The 6,302-nt window shown below is 33.1% G+C and overlaps 1 long non-coding RNA gene across 2 annotated transcripts; it reads left to right on the top strand.

Annotated features, from left to right (window-relative positions):
- Positions 1–363: 363 nt before the first annotated feature.
- Positions 364–3,807, top strand: LOC145797118 (uncharacterized). 2 transcript variants are annotated; one of them, XR_014338209.1, is made up of 8 exons: positions 364–966; positions 1,075–1,173; positions 1,583–1,715; positions 1,809–2,004; positions 2,086–2,290; positions 2,425–2,548; positions 2,717–2,787; positions 3,620–3,807. It is a non-coding gene; the product is annotated as an uncharacterized LOC145797118 (long non-coding RNA). The 2 variants fall into 2 exon arrangements; XR_014338207.1 differs by lacking the exon at positions 364–966 and having other exon boundaries at positions 991–1,173.
- The last annotated feature ends 2,495 nt before the right edge of the window (positions 3,808–6,302 follow it).

Genomic DNA, 6,302 nt, shown 5'->3' with positions numbered 1-6,302 from the left:
GTACAAAATTTAGGGGGTGACGGTTCTTAAATTTTGTGCAAAAACTTGGGAGTGGTGAACTTTTATAATTTAAAAATATTTATAATTTTATTACTATATTTAGGAGGTTTTTTCAAAACTTTGGGGGGACGGTCCCCCTGCCAATTGAGAGATTTAGGAAAGAATTTAAAAAAAAATAAAAAAATATAAATAAAATGTGAATAAAATCTATATAATAAAGCAGAACGGATTTTGAAAATGTGTTAGACACAATTGTCCTACTAGGACATTTCAAGAGTCAAGATTCATTTGTCTATTTAAATAGATGGCTGTGATGACCCCCTTAAATATATATCAATATATATCTGCACTTATTTCCCGCCCAAACAATAACCTTCCTACTTACTCACGTCTCCCCTTTATTCTATCTTTATCTCTCTCTTCTCCCCTTCCCGCTTGCCCACGTCTCCTCTCCCTTCTATCTTTATCCCTCTCCCTTCTCTGTTCTCACCCACCCCATTCCCTCTTTATCTCTCTCTCCCTCCCTTTCTTCTTCTTCTTCTTCTTCTTCTTCCTCCTCCATACCCAGTGTGAAATTACTCGGCTGGGACTCACTGCTGAGCTTGGTCTCTCTCTGAAAATCATCCTTATCCCTACATTCATAACAGTCCTTCACCATTTTCTCTCTCTAATCTCTCTCTCATGGCGTCGACTCTCCGCCAACGTTCCCTTCTCCATCCCCTCGCTCCGATCCAAACCCCCACAAATTCGCCTTCCAAAACCCTAAAATCTCCTCCCGATTGAGACGATCATCTTTGCACTCCTACTCTCTCTCATCAAGCCCTCAGTCTCTCTCTAGGGTTTCCGATTCTGCACTCTGTCGATGCCACAGCGGGTTTCCGATTAAGAACCGCGATACCCCGATTGGAGCTCTCCGGTAGAGCTACTTCAGAGCTATACCAAACCTGAGTCTTCTATCTGTGCAAGGTAATATTTCTGTCCCTATTCCCCTATTTCAATTGAATCTACTGTTAATTTATGAATTCTGAGTTCTGATCTATTTTTATTTTGTCTATATGGTTTAAAACTTCTTAGTTGAATGCTCCACCCGATCTCGGCCTCTCGCTGCCTCTCCCCCTTTCGCAACCCGGGTTTCCGATTAAGAACCACCCTTGAGTCTTCTATCTGTGCAAGGTAATATTTCTGTCTCTATTCCCCCCTTTCAATTGATCTACTGTTAATTTATGAGTTCTGAGTTCTGATCTATTTTTATTTCTCCATCGGATGATGTTGCGATCATAGTTTTGTTCTTGCTTTCAATTGATTTCTTTTCAAATTTTTTAGGCAACTCCAGTAGTTGGATACAAAAGTGCCAAACAATTAGGATCAAATTGATGTCATCCTATCTATAAAAAAATTATCACAATTGTCTTTATCACTTGATATAGCCAATTTGTAGTAATTAATAGCAAACATCATAAGGCTGTGTATCATTTTAGACTTTTTTTGGCTAAAAACACGTGTTTCACTATGGCAGATTCACTGATTTCCCAGATGCTACCTGTAGAACTTATTTATTTCTCTCTTTTGATCATTTTTGTAGGTTCTGTAAATGATGAACAGATGAACAATGTAGTTCGTAATTCATGCCCTGGAGCAGGGGCTTGTGGTGGGATGTACACGGTGAATACCATGGCTTCTGCTATTGAGGCAATGGGAATGTCTCTCCCTTATAGGTAGAGCAATGTTATTGCATTATTCACTTAGATTGCAGTTATTGCACATCTTTCTGGGCTAATTGTTTTCTTTACTCTCTTTGGTTCCAAAAGCCTCTTCAACACCTGCTGAAGATCCATTGAAGTTGGATGAGTGTCGGCTAGCTGGAAAATATATTCTAGATTTGATAAAAATGGACTTAAAACCGCGAGACGTTATTACTCCTAAATCACTACGTAATGCAATGGTCATTGTCATGGCCTTGGGTGGGTCGACGAATGCGGTGCTACATTTAATTGCTATTGCAAGGTGAGGAATCCTTGGTAATGAACTTCTCTTATACATCAATAAGTATATCTCATGGAATTGCTAATGAAAGATTCTTGGCAGGTCCGTTGGCGGCTGATAAACCCATGTTGATATAGATCGGAGGAACACCTGCAATCATTCGCTATCTCTTGGAGCTTGGGTTTTTAGACGGGGATTGTATGACTGGCATAAATATTCTGTATTTCTTGGTGGCATATTCTTTTATTGCGGTTTTGTTATCCTATTGCAGATTGCTAAACTATTCCCTTCTCTGTCTGAAGTCCAGGTAAGACGGCTTCATTTTTATTTTTTGAAAATTTCATATTTACATTACTGTAAGATTTCTGTTCATTTTCATTTGTTATGGTTTACATGTCAGTTGAGAATAAAAAATATGTTATCCTTTTGTATCTCTTCCAGCAAGTAATAAGACCATTGACAAACCCCATCAAGGAAACGGGCCATATCCAAATATTATATGGAAATCTTGCACCAGAAGGTTCTGTCTCGAAGATTACCGAGAAAGAAGGGCTGTATTTTTCTGGTGCTGTTCTCTGTTCTCTGTTCTGCTTTTCTTTTTTCTTTTTTTCTTTTTTTTTTCTTTTTTCAATTTGTTTCTCATGATTTACACTGGTTGTTGCTCAACTCGGGGAATTATCATTTCAATATTACCTGTTGTATTGAAGAGATGATTGCAAAAATTATTTGCCAGGTCCTGCTTTTGTCTTTGAAGGAGAAGAAGCCATGCTTGCAGCTATCTGTGAAGATCCTATGAGTTTTGAGGTCTGGTAACCATTTTTGTTTTCTTTTGCAATTGTGTCCTATTTCTCTAGCAATCCAGTGCATTAATTGTTGAAAATCATTTCCTCCTGCGCCATTCAGTGTGGTTTTTGGTTTTCTTTTTCTTTCTTGCTTTCTTTTTTTTTTTTTTTGGTCATCTAAATTTTATATTAGTTAATACAACAAACAATCAATTCCTGAAATTTCTTCCCGTATTTTAATATGGACCATCTGTCACCCTGCTCGAAATTTGAATAAAAATTGGAATAAAAATTGAGACACAAGGGATTAAAGTAAAATTTGATGAAAAATTCAAGTGTAAAAAGTGTAATTTATCATTCAAATTCTTTCCTCTAATGCCCATAACGCTATATTTTTGTTTTTCTATAAAATTGCCTTTAGAGTATCCCCAACGCTATATTTTTGTTTTTCTATCAAATTTGAGTAAGAACTTTATTTGATATCGCATGTTCTAATAGAGGATTTCGATTTGTTTGTCGTTTGCATTTCTAAATTTGATATCATAAGAACATGTACAAGAATTCAATTCCGAATTACTTTTTTATGACCTCTCTTATAGATTGGTGTACTGAAATATTATAAATGATTTGTTTTTAGGATTCACTAAATTTTAATGGGTTCCTTATTTTAATAGTCTGATATACACACTCATAAAAATACTAAGAAATTTGAACGTATCTTATGAAAGAGTAGATCTGGAGCACACGAACCAGAAAATTGGAGAGGAAAAAAACTAAATGATTTTCAATTTGAAGAGCTTTGAGTTTATAAAAATTAAAAGAAAATCTACTAATGTTGAAATGTTCATTCGCAGGTAAGATGTATCTCATAGATGAAAGAGAATGATTGGTGGAAGATGGAAGAGAGAGAATGAGTGGGGAATTGATGGACAAGGTGTGGGTTCTATGTTTCTAATCATTAAATTGATTTATTTTTATTTATTTTTTGATGTCTGTGTTCTGTTTGTTTTTTTATTTATATAGAATTTTTTATTTTTTATTTATTTTTAATGTAGCTTATGGATTGGGATTTAATTTTTTAAAAAGTTTTAGGTTTGAAATAATGGTTGATCTTTATAAAATAGGTTTTGATTTTAGAAATGTATTTTTATTTTCAGTTTGATTTATGAAATGGATTTAATTTCTTAATGGAAAATGAGTGTTGATTTTTTATGGTTTTGAACAAAGTTTTTGAAATCGATGTTGATTTTTTTTTGATTTAACAAAATCAAATCACAAATAGGTTTTGATTTTAGAAATGTATTTTTATTTTCAGTTTGATTTATGAAATGGATTTAATTTCTTAATGGAAAATGAGTGTTGATTTTTTATGGTTTTGAACAAAGTTTTTGAAATCGATGTTGATTTTTTTTTGATTTAACAAAATCAAATCACAAATTTAAGATAAAATAGAGTGGAAAAAAATACAGAGAGAGGAAGATCGAACAAAAGAAATAAATGGTTTGTTATTTGAGCTCTAAGAGGAGATGTAGTGTTTGTTAAGAGATGAGAGAGGATGAGAGGAGGAAATTAGAAAGAGAGACGTTATAGAGAGAGAGAGAATGCATATTTTAAATACTATATTTTTTTAGATGGTGAAATTCTATAAAAAGTTTAATAAAAATTTTAAATGCAAATTAATATTTTAATTTAAACTTTTACTAATGAATTTGATAAATTATATTTTAACTTAAACAAACTGTCATTATATGATATCTTAAACTGATTTATTATAATTGATTTTTATAACAATGAAACTATTATTATTTTGAATTGATTTTTTTTGTAAAGGATGTGATGCCAATATTAATAATTTATGTTAATTGATTTTTTTAAAATATGTGTACCAATATTATTTATACCGTGCCTTCAGGCACGGGCATATGCTAGTATACTTATATTTTACATAATTTTACATATTTTTTTTAAATTTTTTGTTAAATCTCTTAACTAAATAGAGTATTAATGTGTATTGGAGTTGATTTCCAACTCTCCCATCATTGGTGATTAGTCAACCCCATGCACCGAACTTCTCCCTCCATTTGCACAATTTCAAAGCTTTGGTCCTCAAGTTAGCTTTCAGGTTTGAACAACACAAGCTGCTGGTTATCCACAAGTCAAGCAAACGTGTTACGAGTATACTGGTGCAAAATATATATTACTTTAGAGCAGTTTTTTTTTTTTTTTTTTTTTTTTTTTTTTTTTTTTTTTGTTAACTGTTTTTTTAATGGAAAAAAAATGTTACGGTAAATTATACTGAGATTAGAAAAAAAAAATAATAATAATTCCTTACAAATTTAGTATAATTACATTTGACTTCTTGAAAGTTTTAATTCATATTATACTTAACTACTTTTTCATCATAAATTCAGTATTCATACAAATAAATAAAATAAAAAAATGCTTATCTTTTTTATATTAAAATGTATATTTTACATCGTTTATATTTGTGTCTCACATCATTTGCATTAATTTTAGTTTTTTTAAACTTAGGGGTTGTTTGGGGTATCTTAAATAAATTCACTTTTTAACTTTTTAGATTAAAAAGTTGAGAAAAAAAATATGGTTGTTTGAATTAACTTTTTGACTTTTTACTAAAAAATGTGTATTAAAAATTGTATAAATTAGTGTGTAGGAGAAGATAAAGACAGTAGGCAGTAGGCCATACCGCCTAGGGGAGTGAATTGATGATAAGAAATGGTTACCTACTTTTCGGGTATTGCATTGGAGGATGCTATTCGGTCCGTGGGGGGCCATCACGGGTCCCGTTTTGATAATCTGAACCGTTTCATGTGTAGAACTTGTCGAGTACTATATGCTTGTAAAAAATCACGTTGATCGAATATCGATAGCTATGTGATCGGTTTTGTTTTTTTTTTTTCAACCGTTAACTATAAACACCATCTATTTTTTTATACAAAACTGATTTAATCATGTAGTTAGCGATATCCGATCAACGTGTTTTTTTACAACATATAGTATTCGACGAATTCTACATATTTAAGGGTTCAAATTATCAAAACAGGACCCGCGATGGGCCCCCACGGGCCAAACAGTACTGTGTTGTTTGTGCATCCCGCCTGCGCAATTTTTCTAAGGGTCTAGCTTTGGTCCAATCTGCCATCGGACTGGACCGTACTGTTGGGCCTGTGGGGGCTCACCACGGGTTCCGTTTTGAAAATCTAAACCGTTCAATGTGTAGAACTCGTTGAGTACTATAAAATTATAAAAAATCACGTTGATCGGATATCGATAGCTATGTGATCAAATTAGTTTTGTATAAAAAAAAATGGACAATGAATAAATTAACGATTGATAAAAAACTGTTTTGATCACATAGCTATTGATATCCAATCAACGTGATTTTTCACAAGCATATAATACTCAACGAATTATACACATTAAACGGTTCAGATTTTCAAAACGGGACCCGTGGTGGGCCCCAACAGGCCCAACAGCACGATCCAGTCCGATGGTGGACTGGACCAAAGCCAGGCC

The sequence above is a fragment of the Camellia sinensis genome, chromosome 1, assembly GCF_055761805.1.
Source record: "Camellia sinensis isolate YWXY chromosome 1, ASM5576180v1, whole genome shotgun sequence".
Lineage (NCBI taxonomy): Eukaryota > Viridiplantae > Streptophyta > Magnoliopsida > Ericales > Theaceae > Camellia > Camellia sinensis.
This window is presented reverse-complemented; position numbering and strand designations above follow the sequence as displayed.